The following is a 23,606-nucleotide window of genomic DNA, read 5'->3' on the forward strand; positions in this document are numbered from 1 at the left end:
TGAGCTGGCATGGTTGGAGAGATCTGTGGGGTGGTCATTTTCAACATCAGCCCATATTGGAGCCTTTTTGTGAATTGTCAAGAACACGTTCTTTAGGGAATTTGCAGGCTATAGTGCCGAGCCCTGTTGCAAGCAGTCTAGGGAAAATAGGGCCAGCAGTAGATTTGCACAATCATGATACAAAAATGTACATACTTTCTTGCACGTGCATAATTTGCCACCTGCGTGTGAGTGTGTGTATGTGTATATATATATATATATATATATATATATATATATATATATATATATATATATATATATATATATATATATATATATATATATGTCTTTGAAACCTGTCAGGTGTGGGGTAAAAGTCATACAAAAACTGCAGATTTAGACATATGAAAAAACCACCATGGGCAATACACTGACAAACATGAATTTAAAACGTGCACGTCAGTGCATGCCAAATCCGTATGACGTTTAGCGTTAAGCATGATATCAATGTGCTTGGAGTGGTAAAAACTAAGATACTGAAAAGCAGAGTGCCAGCAGTGTACCAACCATGTACGTGTGTCATATAGAGAGCCCCATATCTATTAAATTGCCAAACCAGTATGGCTGCAACACTAGCATGGGTGTGACGCCCCCAACAGTGCCAACTTGTACACAATAACATACAAGTCCTGACATGTAACAGTAGTAGCTTAAAAAACTACCATACTCCAATAATGAGCAATGATGCAAGAAATAACACAGTGAATAAACAATGCAATGTTCGCTGCAACATAATATATAAACAGCCGGGTTATGATGAACCGGCAGACCAGAATGCCAAGAGTAGCCATGTAAAAAATGTGAAATGCCTTTGCTGCCGACAGTGCAGCGTGGAAAATGGATACAACCAATTTAGCTTAGTACATGCTCAGTACATGCTGAAACCCCGAAGGAAACCAACAATAACCTTAGGTGATACCTGGAGACAAGAAATGAACGAACCATGTAAAACATATGTATGATAGGATAGGCGTCTAATTTGGGCAGAGACCCCTCTGTTGAAACATCAAACAGAGGCCAGCGGAGCACTGATGTGGAATTGCTTGGCATTGGTGGTAAACACTCTGGCAGCTTCTTTGGATAAGGAAAACTGGCCTCACCTTTAAACTTGCTGGGGACGGCCGCCGGTGCAATCTGCAGAGTTCACAGGAGAGGAGGGGCTGGGGCCGGGCGGAGCAGCTGACTGCAGGGCAGGCTGAGGCTGCTACAAGTCGAAGGCCAAAGACTAGGAGCCACGCAGAGGCCTCGTCGTCGTAATCAAGATGGTCGGTCAGTCAGTGGTACTGGTCACTCTCCCTCGCAGTCCGTAGTCGCAGCGCAGGCTCAGCCCGGAAGTTGAAAAGGAGGAAGTGGGGGGGGGGTCCCAAAGATAAAGGGCAAAGGTTTGGGGCGGGGCAGTACCCTACCTGACGTGCCCACCACAGCACCACTGAGTAAATAATCTGACCCACGATTGGGTCACAGGAACCCCAGGGCAGGTCAGCACACTTTTGGGGGCAGGTCGGGAAGTCGCTGCTGGTATAGCAGGACCCTCATTGGAAGCAGCTTCCCGTCTGCAAAGATATACGGCCCTGCAGGTGTTACTTGTGGGCAGGGGCCGCAGGGCACAGACACCTTAAGGTCAAAAAGGGGTGTGATGAGGAAGGCAACCATCTGCTGCAGCGTGGGCGGCGCGGAGCCGCACAAAGCTTTGAATCCGCCGCACACTCGGCGGATTCTAGCCCAAATTTCGGCAGCCCGCCCAACACAATTTTTTCTCGCGCAATCGGGCAAAATATCGCCCAATTGTGCGAGAAATAGCCCAATCTGGCAACCCTGAACAAGAGTCCAATGCTTCTTCCTGTATTTTTGTAGCTGCTCCACATCGTTATGTGGAGTTCGGGTCATAACGCGAGTAGCCTTGTTTATATCGCGTTTCTCTGATTCTAAAAGAGTTTTTTCCCCTGGATCCTTTCAAAGATTTATAGAAGTGAGTTGCATGATGGGGCTTTGAGTACTACAAGGAATCATTGTATCCTGCTTTTCAACATTCAGGAGAGCTTTCACAGTTGAATTGGTGCTGTCCGTTCCCATTTCACACAGAAGAAAGGGGTAGCTGTGTTTCCCTTTTAACTTCCTTGTTTTGTTTTATCCCACCCTCTCCCGGTACCCCCGTGATTAGTGCACTGTGGTTGCTATTCAGTGTGCGATACGGAGGGGCTGGAGGAGGACTGGGTTTATCCTCGTTCCTGCAGCGTGTGGGCAGAGTCGGGCGTGTAAGCTGTGACACTCGACACCGACAGCAACCATCAAAAATCAACTACCAACTACCAGCCTACTCGTTTATCTGGGTAGCCATGAGGTCAGGAAGAGTGAGAAGGTCTATTATAAAACCAATATTAAAACGCAAAAAGGAGACTGTGAAAGAAGGTGGAACTCCAATAAAACCCTCAGACAAAGACCTCAGCAAAACAGCAAATATTAAGGTTAATGAGGACGGTAAAGACACCAACATTGACAAAAAAATCAATATAGGCATGGGCACCCCCCAGATCACCGGAACGGACGCCAGCAAAGAAAACAATCTAGTAACCACAAAGGGACTAAACAATATAAAACAACTAAACAATACTCTTAAGGGAGAGAAAAGAGATAGAATCCAAGAGCTTATAACCATAGGAGAGCCCGTCAGAAAAATCTCCAACTCCTACCAACCAAAAATTTACACCAAATTTGCATTTCTAAAAGATCCTGGAATGGCAATTTATACAAAAAACGGGAATCTAGAGGGCTTACCAACCCCATTGGAGCCCGGGAAGATAGAATATCCCCTACTACAAACGCAAAAAACACTGGAAACCGAAAAAACTGTAAAGATTACAGTAGCGGATATTCATGCGGACAATAGTCGCACAGTGCCCACCGAAAGTTGGCAAAAAAAGCAAAATTGGGGAAGAAGGCATTGGAGGGAAAACAACAGAACGGCCAGTGGAGGCCAGTAGTTCACCAGCCACCCAACTAAAAAGCTCTCAAGGCAAGAAAACACCTCCTAGCAGGATTAAAACAGAAAGCTCTCAAGGCAAGGAAATTTCTCCCAGCGGGATCAAAACAGACAGAGCATTAGATCCTACCACCTCTCCAGAACATCAGGAGTCTCAAGACTGGGGTGATCAATCAACTCCATTCCTACGACAAAAAACTCAGAATGTACAGGATGAAAGGACAATAACACCTCAGTCAAACAGTAGCCTCTCACCGATGCTGAAGAACACACAAGCTAGTTCCCCAACGGCCTCAAAAGAGCAGAGAGAAATGGGCCGACTCGATTCACCTCAGAATCAGCTACAGGAGAACTCATACACCATAGACAGCGACATGACCTTCCTCGCAACGCAAGAGTGGGAAGACCTAGTGGCCTCATATAACCAAAAACCAACTAAAAGCCTTAACATGGGAAAACCCGCTAGCTCGTACAGAGAAGAGAGTAAAAGCCCGTCCAATACATTCTGGGCAACTTTATTAAACACAATTCAACTATCAGCAACAGCTCTACAATACCAATCTGATAAACTAGACATGCAGCTAACAGTATTGCAAACACTAGCGGAGTTTGCCTCAGGGATAGAGAAGAAACTAGGAGATCTAAATGGCCTCATTAAAAGGGGACAGAAAGCTGCAGAACTCTCTGAGTTAGTAAGAACAGAATGTGACTGCTCCCCAATAATAAACAAGCTACCAATGTTACCGACAATGTTAGAGAACCTTCTGGCAAATTTGAAACCAAACACAACATCTGACTTAATAGCTACAGTCAATGTGGGAAATGTAATCGAGGACAATCAAATAAATGGAATCATAAAAGGAGCTGAAAACGAGTTGATTCAAAATGAGAAGAACTGTCCTCTCAATTCTAGACAATCCTCAGAAAATTTCATCTCAAATGCCTCATTGCACGAAAGAGTCAGCACAGAGGCACCTACAAACTCACGAACTCGACGGAAACAAAAAAGGAAGGGCAGGAACAGGAAAATGACAGCTGCTGTCTACAAAGAGGAGAGGCAGCCGGCGGAAACCCAGGACCAAATAGAACAAGAAAAGAAAGCGGCACCTTCTACCCAGGTTGAGCAGACTCCGTCTCTGGACAAGAAACTGAAAACCACAAGGATCTCAAACAATCTGAAAATTCCAATGTCAAAAGAATTATTAGAGACGGCGATTGAACAGCCCGGGCAAATGAAGGACAGAAAGGCACAACACACGCAACAATGGGATAGATCTGAGCAAGAACGAGACTTACGCAGCACAGAAAGGAGACATACGGATAGTCAGTAAGCATGGGCGGATTTTGCGGATCCACGATTCGCGGATTTGCGTATTTACGGATCGCGGATCCGCAAAATCGGCGGATTTTGCGGATTTGCGGATCCGCGGATTTGGGGCGGGGCTTCCATGCGAGTGCACATGCCTCTTGTGTGTATAAAAGGTCAGAGACCGATCAGAGCAGCAGATGAAGATACAGAAGCTCCTGGCCACAGGAACAGCACGAGGATTGCGCTCGTGAAAGTCAAGGATGCAAAGGCCTCTGTCCAGCATCACAGCTGATTTTCGATCGTATATTTGGGAAGAAGGCACATCTGCCCTGCCTTGACAACGCTCACGATTGTTTTTGGGCTGATGAATGAGTCACTGAATTTAAGCTTCAACTAGGGCACATGCTTAATTGATATCTGTAAGTTCCTCCGGTTGAGGTTGAATTTTTGTGCCAGGACCATCGTGCCAGAATGAACCCTGCCCTTCCTATTTATTCAAGAAGACGCCACCGTTTTGTGCCATACCTCTACTCAACTGGAGTACTTTCTACTGGATAATCAGTAAGTGCTACCTCGTTGGGTAGATGTATAGTGCTTTTACTACACTACAGCTGCCTAAAGTGCCAGAGAGTTGTCTACAGCGACCAGGTGTGTGTTACTATGCAATCGCGCTGAAGGGCGCAGGGGTCCCTTGAGTGAGCTGTCCATCATAGTGGGTAAATGGCGGGAAGACGGTGCACACCGCAAGTGTGTGGGCGGGGCCAAACGGACGGGGCTTCCATGCGAGTGCACATGCCTCTTATGTGTATAAAAGGTCAGAGACCGATCAGAGCAGCAGATGAAGATACAGAAGCTCCTGGCCACAGGAACAGCACGAGGATTGCGCTCGTGAAAGTCAAGGATGCAAAGGCCTCTGTCCAGCATCACAGCTGATTTTCGATGGTATATTTGGGAAGAAGGCACATCTGCCCAGCCTTGACAACGCTCACGATTGTTTTTGGGCTGATGAATGAGTCACTGAATTTAAGCTTCAACTAGGGCACATGCTTAATTGATATCTGTAAGTTCCTCCGGTTGAGGTTTAATTTTTGTGCCAGGACCATCGTGCCAGAATGAACCCTGCCCTTCATATTTATTCAAGAAGACGCCACCGTTTTGTGCCATACCTCTACTCAACTGGAGTACTTTCTACTGGATAATCAGTAAGTGCTACCTCGTTGGGTAGATGTATAGTGCTTTTACTACACTACAGCTGCCTAAAGTGCCAGAGAGTTGTATACAGCGATCAGGTGTGTGTTACTATGCAATCGCGCCGAAGGGCGCAGGGGTCCCTTGAGTGAGCTGTCCATCATAGTGGGTAAATGGCGGGAAGACGGTGCACACCGCGAGTGTGTGGGCGGGGCCAAACGGACGGGGCTTCCATGCGAGTGCACATGCCTCTTGTGTGTATAAAAGGTCAGAGACCGATCAGAGCAGCAGATGAAGATACAGAAGCTCCTGGCCACAGGAACAGCACGAGGATTGCGCTCGTGAAAGTCAAGGATGCAAAGGCCTCTCTATCCAGCATCACAGCTGATTTTCGATGGTATATTTGGGAAGAAGGCACATCTGCCCAGCCTTGACAACGCTCACGATTGTTTTTGGGCTGATGAATGAGTCACTGAATTTAAGCTTCAACTAGGGCACATGCTTAATTGATATCTGTAAGTGCCTCCAGTTGAGGTTTAATTTTTGTGCCAGGACCATCGTGCCAGAATGAACCCTGCCCTTCATATTTATTCAAGAAGACGCCACCGTTTTGTGCCATACCTCTACTCAACTGGAGTACTTTCTACTGGATAATCAGTAAGTGCTACCTCGTTGGGTAGATGTATAGTGCTTTTACTACACTACAGCTGCCTAAAGTGCCAGAGAGTTGTCTACAGCGACCAGGTGTGTGTTACTATGCAATCACGCCGAAGGACGCAGGGCTCCCTTGAGTGAGCTGTCCTTCATAGTGGGTAAATGGCGGGAAGACGGTGCACACCGCGAGTGTGTGGGCGGGGCCAAACGGACGGGGCTTCCATGCGAGTGCACATGCCTCTTGTGTGTATAAAAGGTCAGAGACCGATCAGAGCAGCAGATGAAGATACAGAAGCTCCTGGCCACAGGAACAGCACGAGGATTGCGCTCGTGAAAGTCAAGGATGCAAAGGCCTCTCTATCCAGCATCACAGCTGATTTTCGACGGTAGATTTGGAAAGAAGGCACACCTTCCTGGCCTGTTGTAACTATTTTACGATGGCGCCGGCAAGCTGCCAGCGCCATCCTAAAATAGTTACTAAATTAGCTTCAACAGGAGCTCTAATAGATAAAATAAAGCAGGTGCTCGAGCACCGGCTTTATTTTATCTATTAGAGCTTCCTGTTGAAGCTAACTTAGTAACTATTTTAGGATGGCGCTGGCAGCTTGCCGGCGCCATCGTAAAATAGTTACAACAGGCCAGCAAGGCTTGAACTTTTGCCCCCGGAATCCGCCGCTCGCGGATTTGCGAATTCGCGGTAAATTCGCGGGAGTTTGCGGATCGCGAATTTACCGAAAATTCACAAAATCCGCGAGCGTAACGGATTTTCCGCCAAGGGAAAGGACTCAAAGTGGGGAGCAGACAGCCCTAGAGCAGGAACTGGAAGAATCCAACAGAATCGAAACTGCTGCTATACTTAAAAACAATAATAACCAACTCCCCAACCGGGTTACACACCACGAGGTACCCTTAGCCCAAGAAACCAGGGCCACTGCATCAAAAGAGACAGATATATTGCTATTTGTCCCCGAGTATAAATCTAGAGGAAGAGTGGATACCTTGAATAGAGGAAACATAATAAAACTTGTTAACTCGATTAAGGGATTGGAAGACATCAATTCAACTGACTTGCTTCAAATCGAATTTCAACCCACATGTGACCCACATAAACCAGAAACGACAAAGACAACATGGATATCTAATGAGCTGGTTGATCGGATACTAGGAGAAATTAACAAATTCTCCCAGTGGGGAATAAAACTGGAACTAGGAAAGAGACTAGCCTACCCAACACCGTTTTTACAGGGGAGCAAAAAAGAACACTTTCACACAGCAACATCAATTTAAAAAGGAGCTCTCAGCCAGCCACCAGGGCCTCAAGGGAGGCTCTTATATAAACGGTAATAACAAATCCACCAATCCCCAATCTGGACAATATACAGCGAACAATAACAAACAGGGGCGGGCAATGACAAGGGATTCCTGGCCAGACCTTACCACACACCACTCCGACTAATCTTAGAATATGTACCTGGAACACCAATGGTTTGACCAACAAACTGGACGATCGGGAAAAATTAAATTACTTAAGGTCATTTGACCTGATACTATTACAAGAAACCTGGGAAGAACGCGAGACAGCCCTGGAAGGATACATGACACAAATAGTCCCAGCTACTAGGACCTCAACCTTTGGTCATAGCTCAGGCGGACTGATGATTTTTGCCTCAATTCTCACAATAGGAGCAATGGAGGAGATAAAGATTAGAACCATAGCTCCAAACGCTATACAGGCAATAGCTATAACAATCAATATCAGAAATAAGGACCAACCTCTTGTTATAATTAATTCCTATATACACCCGAAGCACAGAGTGAAAGGTGCAAGAGAGCTGGTCAAGGAAACAGCAAGAATCATAGAAGAGAGAGAAGCTGAGAACTTGATTCTGACAGGAGACTTCAACCTCTTTCTCTTTGGAACCACACTGGATGAGGAACTATCACAGGAGCTTAACACAGCTTGGGGTATTCCAACTCAAGCACAAGCACTTTCAAACAAACAAACAAAGTGCTCAAATCAACTACTAAAGGACTTAGAGCAACTAACCCTGAGGGTGCTGAATGGTCGGTTCACAGAGGATACCCTACCAGCATCAACTTATCACTCCGCAACAATTTCCTCCTACCTAGATTATACACTTGCAACTCTCCCTTTGTTTGACATCATTAAAACATTTAAACTGGGTGACAATGATCAAAGCGACCATCTGCCGCAAGAAATTGTCTTAAGCATCACCAGAGAGAGTTTTATGGAATCCAGGGTAAGCACTGGGATCGAATATACTTCAGACTTCACACGAATAAGGTACAAACCAGACAAGCTTGAAGAACTATCCACAAATGTGAAGGATCTAATTCATCAAGATAAGATGGCCATGAACCCAATAGAAGCCTGGGAGGAGTATACGAAGGCTTTCGGGATTAATCATGCCACAAAACCAAAGACCCTTAGAGGTAAATCTCAGAGGCCCATATCAGGAAAGACCAGTACACCGGAGACAAAAAGACTTAAGCGGAAAATAAAACAAATTCTGAAACAACTGCGAGCCCAACCACAAAATGAGGCACTGCAAGAAGACCTACGTGATTTAAAAGCCAGGTTAAAAAAGGTAATCTGGGAAAAAAAAGACAGACGGACGACGAACTCTGGGCAAAAATAATGCACAACTCGAAATTGAAAAACAGCGCCAGGTTTTGGCAGACAATTCACAGCCTTCAACGGCCAGGTCACCACGGAATAAGCTCATATATATCAGAGGCAGATTGGGCAAATCATCTGTACAACCACTTTATTGACAAAAACAAAGAGGATAACGCCACTGAAGTGAAATCACAGAAAACGGAGAGGGAACAGAAGGACAACGACACAGGAAAGATCGAACAAGGGACTAGAAAATACACCAAAAAGAAAGGGAAAAAACACAATCAAAAAAACAAAGACAGAGCAAGAAATACCAGCAAAATATCAAACAGCAAAGAAAATAATATTAATATAACAGCGGCTCGGATAAAAACACAAATACAGAAGGGCAAGTCAGAAGGAGCACCAGGTCCAAACGGGATACCACCAATAATATTTAAACATGACATGGAATTTTGGAGTAACACACTGGTACCAGTCTTCATGGGCATTCAAGGGCTAGAAACCAGCCCGGCATCCTGGAAAGGATCGATCATAAGCCCAATTTATAAGCAGGGCGACAGGAGTAACCCTTGCAATTACCGGTTGATTGCCCTAATAGACATAGAGGCAAAGTACTATGCTGGTCTATTACTGGATGAATTGACATCCTGGGCTGCGTCAAAACAAATAATCCCGGTAAATGAAACAGGATTCTGTAGAGGACAGGGCACCACCACCAACGTCATGGCATTAACTCTGCTGGCAGACGCGGCTAAAGCAGGAAAGAACTCGCTATTTCTATGTTTTATAGACTACAGCTCAGCGTTTGACCACATGGACCGGGCCAAACTATGGCAAAAGCTGGAAATATGGGGGATACCACAACCTCTTCTGAAGCAGCTGATCTCACTTCACACCAACACCTGGGTCAAGATTAAGCTGGGAGAAAGGACACATCTCTCAAGGCGGATTAGCACCTCTAAAGGCCTGAAACAAGGGTGCATCCTAGCTCCTACGCTGTTTAATCTTTTCCTAGCAGATTTACCAGGGGAATTGGACAGCACCAAATCACATGCCCCACGATTGGGAGAAATCATGCTGTCCAATCTCCTGTATGCTGATGACCTGGTCCTAATCAGCTTGACCCCAATTGGCCTCCAACACCTTCTGAATACTACCAGCTCATTTTCACAGCGCAACGGATTAACCATCAACCTAACAAAAACAAAAATCATGACCGTGAACTACAGGAAGGCTAGGAAAAACATCAGGTATCTGGAAGAGCAGAAACTGGACCATGTAACAAGCTACAAGTACCTTGGGGTACTATTAGATAGCAGAGGCTCGTTTAAACCTTAATTAGAGACGCTGCATCGAAAAGGCACCATGAGCTATCTTGCGCTGAAGCCCCTGAAGAAAGTCCTGCCAGATTGTACAGTGGACCCGCTCCTACAAGTAATAAGAGCACGTTTACAACCTATGCTGACATATGGGAGCGAATCAACATATGGAAAAGATGCGCTGATTCTAGACAAAGTGATTAGTAAAACCTATAGATCCATCTTTCAGCTACCCAGCTATGTATCTCCTGCCCAAATACGCCTCGAATTTGGCCTCCAGAAGCAGACGGTGGAAAGAAGGGGCAGCCATATAAAATGCTGTTATAAGATCCGAAACGCTGAACAAGGAACCTTAAACGCCCATCTATGGACCGAGCTGCAACAACGAGAGCAATCACCTGCCAGAGAGTATCTATCGGAATCACTAGAGAGATTTGAATTGACTGATCTTTGGGAATCACCAGCAGACCATAAGAGCTTCAAAAAGGTTGTAACTAAAGTAACGAAAATAATATCATTAACAGAAGACAAGGAAGCTCTAGCAAAGAGGGCACATGGATGGATAGTGCTAAACGACTACAAAACACTTAAGGCACAAGCTTATTTGGAATGGGGATTCAAACAGGAGGTAAAAGAATTTTTTTTAAACTGCGGCTTGGTATTTTACCAATCCTCCCACATCTGGCGCCATGGAAAAGGAAACAAGAAGATCAGATTTGCCGTCTTTGTAGAGAAGGACCTGAAGATTTGACACACATAATTTGTATTTGCCCAGGCTTAATAGATAAAAGCAGATCTTTACTATGAGCAAGATGGAACCAGAAGGGCATCAGGACTTGTAGACAGGCAGTCAAACTGTGCTTCAACCCGCAGGAGACCCAATTAAACTGCCGTCTCTCAAAAGTTTTTGATACAGTGACGGAAAGACTCAAGAATAAGCAAAATGAAGAAGCATACTAATAGACAGATAGTGCTCCAGAGCACAATACTTGGACTCCAGCTCATACAATAACATCAACAAATTACATTGGAAACATGAACTTTATTCACCACCGCACAAAGCGAGATTACGGCGACCCATGTATTTTAAAGTTTGTTAATTAATTTTATCTTTTGATGTATACTTCTTTTTAAACTGTGGATTTTAAAAAAAATTGAGTTTTAATTAACTGTACAATAAAGTTACTTACTTAATTTCGCCCCCACATAAACAGGCAACAATTGCATTCCTGCATGTTCTAATTCCTAGTTCGTTAAAAATCGGTTTAAGAATAGACTTCCGAGCATCTGCCAGGGCTGGGCATAAGGTTACAATATGCATCAAGGTTTCCTCACTTAGCCCACAAAGCTTGCAAATACTCGATGACCATTTGTTCTCCCATTTCGGAGTTCCATCTTTTGTCGGATATCTTCCCAACCTTAAGAGCATACATTTATTTTTAATCAAAGGTTTTAAATGATATGACAGATAGGGTTGGGGCGACAACCTGCCAAAAGAATTAGCTATTGACCAAAAATGATTTTTTTTCCTTAAGTCCTCCTTATCCGCTATAATAGTTAATAATGCTGCCGTTTGATTCATTTCTTTCTTAAAAACTATTTTACTTCTCATTTTGTCTTCTAATTTCGAACATTCAAAATTGCCTAGGCATTCATTTAACTAAAGCTGCAACTTCCTTGAATATTCACCTTTTGAGTTTTCGAGCCAGCATAGCTTTGCTAACGATCCGTCCTCTGATCGTACTAGTGATAATAAGGACTTTAGAAATGAAGATTGACTTGCCAGTAATTGGTTCTTTAGCCCAAACTCTAATCTTTCATTTGCACGACTAATATATTTAGGAATCTTAAAAACAGCTTTATATGTCCTAATTTCTATATCGTCGAGCGGTTTCGCATCTTTGCCCCTAAAGATGATGGAGCAATAGTCCAAAGATGGAATTAACTTTGTTCTCATCACCCTCATTAGATGTTCATAATTAGGGCATGATAGTTTATCCCTACAATTTTCTAAAGGCAAATGCGAGAGAAGAACCTCTGGCTTCAAGTTTATTAAAATGCTGCCTAAATAGTAATCCGTCATCAAAAGTGATTCCCAGATATTTATAAGATTTAACATTTTCAATTACCAGGGCATTGATATTCCATTCTTTGATTCTCAGTTTGCCTTTACCCATAGTCATTATTTTTGTCTTTTTTGTATTAATTGTTAATCCATTTTGTGTGACATAAGAGTTAAAAGAATGAAATAATCTTTTTAACCCTATAACTGTTTGGCTCAATAAAATGGCATCGTCTGCATATTGCAGATATTTTATCTCTGTACCAAAGATCGAAGGAGAATGCGAGTTGACATTTTTAAAATGAACTGGGAGATCTGCCATAAAAAGATTAACAAGCATTAGGAATGCATTAGGGCTCGGGTTTGTTTGAGTTAGAGATAATGGCATTGTAAATGGCAATGTGTTTTAGGCATGTGTTTTGGAGTGGAAGCATGTGGTGTGTGTTGGAGATATGTGTGTTGGATTGGAATGTTATCAATGGTGGCATGCTGCACTTTAACGCATTATCTTTAAAAGGTAAAGTGCAGCATAGTGCGATAGGTACAATATTAATTGGTGGATGCTTTATCAATTGGTGTGTGCATTGATGGGTGGTGGATGTGTGTGCCTGTAGGAATTGTGCAGTGATGGCTGTTGGTGTGTGTATTTGGTGGAAGCGTATAGTGGTGGCTTGAGGTGTGTATGACTGGTGGTAGCGTGCAGTAAGAGCTGTTACTGAGTGTGGCTGTCAAGCATACAGAGCTGGATGGTAATGCGTGTGGTTGGTGAAAGGGTGCACTGACAGCTGTTGATGATTGTGCCAATTGAAAGAGTGGCTGGTGCACTGTCAGCTGTTGGTGTGTGTGTGTGTTTGGTGAAAGTTGCACTGACATTGTTTGTTGTGTGCGTGGGTGTTTAGCGGCACTGATGCATGGTCGTGTTTGTTTTTAGTGAAAGCGTACATTGATGGTTGTTGGTGTTTGTGCCTGGTGAAAACATTCATTGACGGCTGGGGGTGTGTTGTTGTGTGTGTTGTTTTGTGTGTAGTGGTGAGTGTGTGGTGGTGAGTGTGTGGTGGTGAGTCTGTGGGGGTGAGTCTGTGGGGGTGAGTCTGTGGGGGTGAGTCTGTGGGGGTGAGTGTGTGGTGGTGAGTGTGTGGTGGTGAGTGGTGACGAGTGTGTGGTCTTGAGAGAGTGAGGTGTGTGTGGTTTGTGTGTGTGTTATGTGTGTGTGGTGTATGTGTGTGTGGTGTGTGTATGGTGTGTGTGTGTGGTATGTGTGTGTGGTGTATGTGTGTGGTATTTTCTGCACACTCACACACTGCCCCTATACATTCACACACTGCTCACCCGCACACTCCCAATGCCACCCTGCATAGTCACTCACTGTTTATCCTGCACACTCATTCTGCACACTCACACAATGTGCACCCTGCACCGATATACACTGTCTCTGCAGTCACTCTGCACTAACTGTCACTTTACACTCACTCTGCACTCACTGTCACTCTACACTCACTCTGCACTCACTGTCACTCTGCACTCACTGTCTCTCTGCACTCACTCTGCACTCACTGTCACTCTGCACTCACTGTCACTCTCGCACTCACTCTGCATTCACTGTCACTCTTGCACTCACTCTGCACTTACTGTCACTCTGCACTCACTCTGCACTCACTATCACTCTGCACTCACTCTGCACTCACTGTCACTCTGCACTCACTCCACTCACTGTCACTCTACACTCACTCTGCACTCACTGTCACTCTGCACTCACTCTGCACTCAATGTCACTCTGCACTCACTGTCACTCTGCACTCACTCTGCACTCACTGTCACTCTCGCACTCACTCTGCACTCACTGTCACTCTGCACTCAGTTTGCACTCACTGTCACTCTGCACTCACTCTGCACTCACTGTCACTCTGCACTCACTCTGCATTCACTGTCACTCTGCACTCACTGTCACTCTGCACTCACTGTAACTCTGCACTCACTCTGCACTCACTGTCACTCTGCACTCACTGTCACGCTGCATTCACTGTCACTCTGCACTCACTGTCACTCTGCACTCACTCTGCACTCACTGTCACTCTGCACTCACTCTGCACTCACTGTCACTCTGTGGGGCGGAGCTCCGAGCCGTCTTGTTACGATAATTAAATGGATCTGGGCTTGCGTGCTTTTTCTTGTAACAAAAAAAAAGAAAAGCGAAGCTGTGGGGAGAAAGCCGTGCGATTTACCTTCCCCATTTCCATGTCCGCTTACCCACACCCAAGAAATAAAACCGTATTATCAACGCAAAAAACACCGTGCCTTTGTGTATCAAATGTTCGGTCATGGTCTTTGCAATAAAAGCGATACATGTTTTCCCCCTTAATTTAGTTGGTGTGATGAAAATAAATATGTATTTCCTATGTGTTTAATAGCTGGCGAAAGTTGTACTGCGTCTATCCCTGTGTGCGCTGCTCACGTGCCTCAAGTGCCAGGCATTGCACAGACATAATCTCGGAGTTATGTGAATGTAAAAGTACTTAATCAAGCGCAAACTTCTACCTGAGGGCCACTTGCTGCTATCAAAGGCGAGTCTGAGGCAGATCAGCTGAAAGGAGGCTTCTTGCTGAGCTCAGTGTGTGCTAGTCTGGCGGAAGAAGCCAGGGGAGTGCATGAGAGTGTGTGTGTGTCCGTGTGCGTGAAGTGTGTGCTGGAAATAGTGAACACACGTGTTTGCATGTGTGTGCACTGGTGAGTTCCAGTGAATGAGTGTGGGGTGCATGTGATTTTGTGTGTGTGTGTGTGTGTGCTGGAGATAGTGAACACTTGTGCCAACACTTACACATGAAAGGATGCAGACGAACGCTCGCCCAACAAACTCACTGCAGACTGGTGAACGCGCCCCGACCATCTGGATTCTATTACCGCGGCACCCTGACAGCTCGTAATTGAAAATGTATTACACTCCCCTGCGCATAACCGCACAGAATATGCAGGAAGTGCCGAAACTGAAATCCATATGGCCTATTGCGTGAAGGCTACTACAAACACAGCACCGTGAGGACCAATTACCATGCAGATGGCAAAAAAAATACCGAAAAATCTCGCGCACTGAGGAACGAAGTGGTGAAGTAGGCCGAGCCCTAACAAGGCAAGGAGCCAAAACACAGCCTTGTTTCAATCCAACATTAGTAGCCAGGTAGTGTGTCTACCATCGCCAATTTTGATCTGTACCCAGGTATAGGACTATAATAATATAATCATTTTTAAAAGTGCTTCAGATATACCCCAATTCCTTAATTTCCACCAGAGACTATTTCGCGGCACAGAATCACGCAGTTGGCGCCGTACATTTAAAAATGGCATTGAAACAAAACTAAACAGGTAACACCCCACGGTTCTCTCCTCCCACAAAACTGGTGAAGGGTACCGAACAGAGCAACAGGCGGTTCATGACTATGGAAAAGCGCTGGATCGAGCGATTATCCCACAGCCCCCGTCCATCATTGCATAATAAGGTTGTCAGAGCTCTGCGGGGCCGGCCAGTGATTGCCCCAGGTCCCTAACCCCCCTCCGGTTTCGCTCTTACAAATAATTGGTGCCGTGTAGTTTGATCAAAGAAAGAAAAATAAACCTTTAACTCCCAGAAAAGAACTGATTTGGTAAACGAATACCGTGGAGTGGAAACATGGTGCCATGCTGGCAAAACTGGATTGTAGTACTTTGGAATCTTATTTCGTTTGGTGATTTACATACAAGACTGTAACAGTGTTTGGGTGTTCGTAAACCTTTTCATTGCTTCTCCGGAAACTGGTTTTCACTGAAAAGTCATTTAAAGATGGGCCGTCCGACACGTCCCCGCAGGGGACACACATAAGAGAGCGGCCCCCATAGTGTCACAAGATGGCACACGGGGGCAGCCCAGCTCTTTTAGTCTCGGGGGTCCCGAGCGTCACATCCGGCCTGTTGGGGGCAGGGAAGAGTATTTATTCCTCCCCCGCCCACCTAGCGGCCTCTTTGGCCGCTGTCCCCTCACCCTTATGCCGTTTTGGCCGCCGTCCCCTCACCCTGATGCCGTTTGGGGTGCACTCCGTGCCTCTGCCTGAGGCCTTGTCTGGCGACGGGGGGCTTTGTTTGGCGACGGTGTCTCGTTACTTGGGGTGAGTCATCCCCCTCGGGATGGTTTCTGTGTTTTCCTTTTGGGTGAGGGGACTACGGATGTTATTGGCATAGCGGTTTGCGCTATGCCCGGCTACGGCTTGTTTGTTTTGGGATCACTCGGGTTGATCGCGTTTCATTAGCTTGTTTTTCCTCTTAGTGAGCCATGGGGCTGCCGGAGTGTTTCTTCGCACTCTCTTCTTTTTGGTTGGCCCCGGTAGCTGGGGATGTTTCTCTTCAGCGTTGTCACGGTATTCCCTTTGTGTTGTTCTGTTCGGGGGCTGGACGCTGGACACTTTTGGGTTGACCCTTTTCATTAGCTTTTTTCCCGCAGTGAGGCCGTGGGACTGCTGGGGGGGTTTGTTATGCATTTTCCGCATCTTTGTTCGAGGACTGGGCGGTCTCGGGAATGCTGCCTCTACAGAGTAGGTGCTCCTGCCTGGGCAGTAGGGGCACGGCGAGTCTCACGCGATGGAGCGCGGGGGAGCAGGCTATCAGGGTCGCTCGCACTTTGCAGCTGCCCCCGCTTCGATGTCCCACGCCAGCGGCCCCGGGTATGAGTTTGTAGAAAAGGGAGATCAAGCTTTTTTAAGTGTGGCACTCCGATTTCCAAGATGGGTGGTTCTATCCCCAGGATGGGAGACGCAATGCAACTTTGCCATGATCTTTGTAATATTTTGCATGTGGCACCGCTGAGTGTTTGGACAATTTTAGCGGCTACTAAGATCGGGGAAGGGGGCTGTCGCAGACCGACTGCCCTTGACTCTGCCTCGCGTGGGAGTGGAACAGAGGCGGTCTGCTCGGTGGTTGTTTAGGGGAATTGTGGCGCTTTCTGTTTTGCAGCCTTTTACTGCGTTGTGGGCAGGGCAGATTTTGATCTGAGAGGATATGGCTCAGCGGTCTAAGCTACCACTCTGGAGCTGGGGACTAGTGTTCGAGCCTCTGCATTGGCTCGAAATCATATACCTTTATATATCTTATATGTACATTTTACAGCGATCGGTGCATTAGGGGGTTTCTGAGCTGTAGAACGGCGCTCTCTGAGCCCAGTTTCTGCCGCAGTCTACAAGTTGTTTTTTGCAGTATGTCGAGCGTGCCATCTTCGACCCGTGTCTCTGCGGGGTCGAGTGTGTTGGCCCGGAGTTGGGGCAGCACGTCTGGCGGGACAGGTACGGGTCCAGGAGACCGTTGCACTTTATAGAAGTCTTAGCAGCCTCTGGCTGACGAGTTGTTTGGTGTGCTTTTCCTCTAGGTCCTACGCCGGTCCCCCGGCCTCGCACTAAGACCCGCGGTGGGACGGTCTGAGGGGAGAGTTTTTACACATGAGGTGGCCGACTGGGGAGAGTCCAGTCGCGATGGATTGTATTGGAGGCCCCCTCCTCTCTTTCCCTGGGGGAATGAGGGCGGTATTGCTGTGTCTCCTTTAGCGGTCACAGTGTTTCTTGCGGCCTGGATGATTGGGGTATCAATTAGGTATTTTACGGGCCTTACTTCATAGAACCACGCAGTTAACAGCGCCAGGTAGAGGCCATTTTGGCGACTAGTGTAGCGTCGGGTCACTGCTTACGAGGCATGTGCGCATGGCCGCGGCCATTTTAGTGACCAGGGCAGCGTTGGGTTACTGCTCTCGTGGGCAAGGGCGGCAGGTAGCGGCCATTTTGGCGACCCTAGCAGCCTCCCGACTTCTGGGACATGGGCACAAGGGTCCGGCCCCTTTGGCCTCCTCTGCGAGCGATGGTTCCCGGGCGCATCCCAGACACTTAGGGGTGTTTTCTCTTTTGGGAGGTTTTCCCTTTCGCCCGCGTCCACCTCTCGCGGTTTCGGGACAATTCCTGCCTATTCGTGACGCCTTATGAGCGATGTCTAATGAGGTCAGTGTTTCTCCTTTGACCCCTCTCCTGTCCTTTCTTCGTCGTTATGCCCTCGCACCCTCCCACGCTCTGGCTCGCCCCTTTCCTTTTCCTTGTTGGGGCCCGGGGTGGCTTATCGTTGGGTACTCTCAAGCAGGGCAGGCTCTCGTGGCGCAGTGGCAGCTGTCCGTGTCTCCTTGTGTCCGGCTGCTCAATTGGTGGTGTGTGTGGCAGAGGGGCGCGCGCACGTATCTCCTTCGGGGGAGCCAGGTCGGAGCGCAGTGGTGAGCTCTTCGTGCTGCAGAGGAAAGAGTTTGGTGGCGCATTCAGCTAGTTTGTGTTTCTACTTTCCTGTCAAGAGTTCTGGGCACTACCCGCTTCCATTGTGCTAGTCTGCGCTGGGGGGGGACGTTCCTGGTCCCGGTCGGCGGTCGGAGCAAGGGGTGTGGCGAAGTGGCGAGCCCGCAGTGTTCGTTCGCGGTGTTAGGAGCTGAGTTTTTGCCCCCTTGTTTCGAGGATTACACTGTTTGCAGTGATTCGAGTGTATGCATGATGCTTTTCGTGCCAAGCGTGCCCGGCCTCAATTTAATTTCTATCCAACCCTGCCTGCCAGCCACGTGGGAAGGGTCTAGGAGGTCACTTGGGCGCGTTTGAAAGGGAGTGCAGACATATTTTATTCATAGCGCGGAGACGGCAAGTTGGATTGTCGGCTGTTTTATCAAGCTCTGTTGCTACTTGGTCCATCTTTATTGAGAATCAGTGCTCTGCAATGTTGTAGTACCTTGTGTGAGTGAGCGCTGAGGGATGTTGTCCTCGGGGAGTGGTGTGTCTTTCTTTATGACCTCGGTCTATACAGGCTCTCCCGCTGATCCGTTTTTCCATGGACATGTCTTCCGTTGGTGGCTGGTACGGAGTAGTATTGTCAGCCCGCGCTTCTTCGCCCCGATATCTGGGGGTTTGCCCATGGTGCCCGCTTCGCATTCGAACGTGAGACACCGCCTAACGCTCAGAATTTATTTACTTGGCATTACGTTTCAAGGTTCTCAAGCTTAAGGTATATCGGCTTCCAGGATGCAGGTTCTAGCGTTCCTGGGCGTTTCTCTCCTCTCGGTAAAGTAGGGGGGTTATATGCGCATTACACCCAGGTGCGTGCACACGTGCGCTGCGGCAAGTGTGTTCAGGGTTTTAGTGACTGCGCAGTTGACTGGCTTGAAGTTATTTATGCTACACCAGATGTAGCAATAGGTACATTACAAGCGTAATGTGGCATGAATACAAGTTCAGAAGCGTTCTTTTTTCTGGTAGAGATTATTTCTGGATTGCTTATAGGCAGTCAATTTCTTGTTCATAGGGTTTGGTAGAACATGGTGACACGTGTGCTAACACTGGAAGCTAGGCACGTTAAGAGGGGGCTCCATGTATGTTACTAAGATTTGTCATGTGCAGGTTACATATAGTACCATTCCCAGGTAAACGTTATTGCTGCACTATATGGCAGACTCCCAGGCAAATGAACACACGAGTAAGACTCTCACTTAGCCATGGGGATTATCGCTTGCTTTATGTAGTGTTCCCCTTCTTTGATCAGAGGGCATATTTGTATTGGGTTGAGGTCATCTGAAGGCCTGGGATGAGATGTTCTGGGAAGAATGGTAAGGGGACAAGTTAGGGGTGAATTTTTTCACTCACTCCTATGTGCACCTGTCATCTTTCGACTGCACATTCATTAGTTAATTTGCATGTCCTTCCCTTTTCTTTATGCAATAATTGGCGGTTCGCCGGTTACTACTGATGAGCCTGGGCAATTGGTTGATTTTCTGTCTGATTACTCGGGTCTCTCGGTAAGCAGTGGCAGTTTGTGGCCAACGCTTGCATCCCCTGTGCCTAAGCTTAGCATGTGAAATATGGTCCTAGTAACTTGACGCTTCCCTGCACTTCTGCCTGTGACGCTGTAGTTTCTCTTTGGTTTGCCCCGCCCAACTCCTCATCAATATAATTGGATTTTTCAGTTCTCTCAACTGACTGACAGGCGTTGCCTGTTAGGAAGGGGGCTGTTGCCCCAGTCTCATTGTACGATTTCTTATGGTTACAGGAAGGGGGCGGGGCATCTAATCGTTGTTTTATGTCTCATCTGCAGGAACCGCGCTGGAGAACCGCCCTCTCCCCTGGGGGCCGCCCAATCTGTTACAGGTAGTAGGGTCTTAGCTCACTGCGGCCAGTGAGTTAGGGTAAGAGACACCCAGGTTCTCACCAGGAGTCATTACGGCCCGATATGTATTACGCCCATTTTACAGTCCACACCTCTCATGGCCTCTGGGTGTAGAGTTATAGACAGGGCCCGGATATTCTCTTGTCATGTCAGACTGTGGTTCCATACATCATCCGGGGATGGTTACGTGTTTGCATTTCCTTTTCGCAGCATATTTCTACTAGTAATGGAAATATTGGGTGACTCTTCCAACTTGCTTTGGAGGTTTAGTTTCTTTTAGAAACCTTTATTATTGTTTTGAGAGTAATACTCATTGCCCTGGTGGCGCAGCGTGCAGCTCTGCAGGGAGACATTCTAGCTCGGTCACCTTTACGCTGTGGGGCGGTAGTGCGACCTTGGTGTTGGGTTTCGCGCTCACTGGTTGAGTAGAATATTTAGAGACTTGGACGTGGTCGTCGTCATTCGGTGATTAGACTGGGTGGGCATGCTCAGGTTGAGGCGAAGACTGGGCAAGCCTTTTTCCCCTGCAGCTCTAGGTGTTTCTTCACGTCAAGGCATAGTTCCATTCGCCCTTCTCCTGCACCATGGTGCCAGGCATAGCAGACCGACGGTATGTTGGTGGTCGCGGCTACTTCTGAGCCACGCAGCCTCTTACCGCACCTGGCACTCTGTCTCCCTAAGTAGCGTATCTATGTTAGTGTTTCACACAGGCACTCTTTAGCTCTGGATTATCTGCCTATAGCCGCCTTTTCCTTGGCCTCATAGAGTCGCTTGTCGGGTTATTGGGTGGCGTTCCTGATTTGGTCTCTCTCTGGTTCTTCGTTCTATTGCTGGCAAGAAAGTGTTATTCAGGTCCTTTTATGTCACCCATAGTGCACTGTATTTATGCATGTCACGCATAGCAGTTGTCACCTTGGCAGCCACCGATGGGGGCGGCTATTTCTTCCTTGGCTATGCACGAAAGATTTGTTGTGACTTGGGTATCTTATGCACTTGTATCATTGACCAAACCATGAGATGGGCTTGTATGGTAGCGCTCCCATTGGTAGTATAGTTAGGGAGATTTCGGAGCAGCGGCCAATTTTCAAGCATTGGGTGGCTTTCCAGATTTGGTCTCTCTCTGGTTCTTTGTTCTATTGCTGGCAAGAAAGTGTTATGAAGGTCCTTTTATGTCACCCATAGTGCACTGTATTTATGGACATGTCACACCTAGCAGTTGACACCTTGGCAGCCACGGATGGGGGCGGCTATTTCTTGGTTGGCTATGCACGAAAGATTTGTTGTGGCGTAGTTATCTCAAGCACTTGAAGCATTGTCCAAACTATGAGATGGGCTTGTTGTTTGGTAGCGCTCCCTTTGGTAATATAATTAGGGAGACTTTGGAGCAGCGGCCTATCTTCAAGCATTGCACAGCACTCTTGCCTGAGCACGCAGTGCAGCCCTGCAGAGTAGTTGTGCTTGCATTACCACACATACTACCCATACCTTCTGGCCCACGCCGAGACTCCTGCTTAGTTGTACCCAGCCTCGCCAGTTTTCCATACCTGCTATTGGGCCCCCTGGTGTTGCTTTGTCTATTTAATCGGACCTTTGGGCCTGCTTTAGCATTCTCTCCACCTCCCGCCTGATCCCACCTAGACCTCTCTGCCTGGCTCCCTGTGGCTCAGGTGGATACTTTATGGCCTCTATTGGTTTCCAACGTGGGTCACTTGTTGGCTCTTTCGCGGCCATGTAGACGTTTGCTTTAGCGGCACTACAAGTATACACAGTCGGATAGGCGGCTTGATTTTTGCTTCATAGGATACTACGTAGGTCAGGCTAAGACAAACGTTTTGTCCTTTGGAAAATCAGGAGGAGATACCTTCACAGTGTTGTAGGGAGGTTGCCTATACATAACCCAATACGGCCTTTTCCCCTGTTGGAGAAGCTGGCGGCCACGAAGTGAGTGGACCAACTAATGTACTGGGCACCAGGCACCATATGAGGCTCTTCGTATTTTGATGTAGTTTGTATTGACGTACTCGGAGGGCCCAGTAGGGGCAGGTAATATCAGTATTTTACATACTTCAGGGAAATAACCCATTGCCACCCTTTTGTGCACTGAACTTAGGAAATGGCTCACATACCAATACAACCCGTGGGCCTGTTCAAGGGTGGCCAGTTCATGGTCGGCGATGCATGGTGGTTTCTGTATTTTGTGCAACTAAGCAGCATGGACTATGTCAGCAGATGGGGTGTTGGTAGGGCAGGCATGCACCACGAGATGGTTCATCCAGATCACCCTAGATAGTCTACAAGTCCTCCCCTTTCGACAGGTTTTGGCAAGCGCGACCAACTGTCTTGCTTGCAGACTTTCAGTCTATGACCCCCCTGCGGGTCTGCTACAAGTTATTTCCCCGGGGCTAGGTAGTCATCTAAGGGGCGAGGGGCTGGCCTCCGACAGGCCTTGCCATATCAGGGGTAGCCCATCTGTAGCTAGATCCTGTGAGGGTGATAGTGTGCCAAACTCAGTCTGGGGGTTCTGGGACACTTGTTCCTCGCCATGCGCTGCGGGTGGCAGCGGGCGCTATGTGCCTTTTGTGGATCAGGCATGGGTTTATGGACTGATGTGTGTGGCACTGTATGTCACGTTCAGACGTGTTCCAGCGGATGCTCCTTGGCCACCTGATTGGGAACCTTGTCGCCTCACTAGCTTTCTAGTCTACACCTTCTTGGTGTGTACATCAGGGTCTTTAGCGGTATCAGGGTCCTGGCAGAGGTGACCAGTCCCTGGTCAGCTAGCAGTGTAGGTTGACACTTTTTACGAATTTTGCGCTGGCCATCTCGGCATGCTATGACCCTGTGAGAATGACCACTTTTTTTACTCACGGTGGGGTTCCTGCCACCAGTGGGGGTCAGGTAATTTCAGTGGTCTTCCTTGTCGCTATCTCTGTAGGCAAGGCGCTCACTATTGAGGCCCTGGAGCCTATGCGCAGGAAGTCCTGAGCTGCGTATATACAAAGGGCAGAGGAGACAGGATGTCATTAGACCTGGGAGACCGTATGCCTTGCGCAAGAGGCTTTGGGAGGATTTCTCGGCACTCCTGCCCTATTTAACGTTGACTGGTTCAAGCTGGTTAGGGGAAGTGGCCCTAGAGATAACGAGCTAGAAATAGTAGGTGGAATGCCGGCCTTGGTGGGGGGCCCTGGCTGCGACGGTCGCCACACCCAGGGCTGTGG

General features: G+C 47.4%; 1 protein-coding gene across 4 annotated transcripts in view; it reads right to left on the reverse strand.

The window, feature by feature from the left end:
* The window catches only part of FES (FES proto-oncogene, tyrosine kinase), a 498,639-nt gene that overhangs the window by 77,941 nt on the left and 397,092 nt on the right, over positions 1-23,606 (reverse strand). The window lies entirely within an intron of this gene.

This window comes from Lissotriton helveticus, chromosome 3_1 (assembly GCF_964261635.1).
Source record: "Lissotriton helveticus chromosome 3_1, aLisHel1.1, whole genome shotgun sequence".
In the NCBI taxonomy this organism is placed as follows: domain Eukaryota; kingdom Metazoa; phylum Chordata; class Amphibia; order Caudata; family Salamandridae; genus Lissotriton; species Lissotriton helveticus.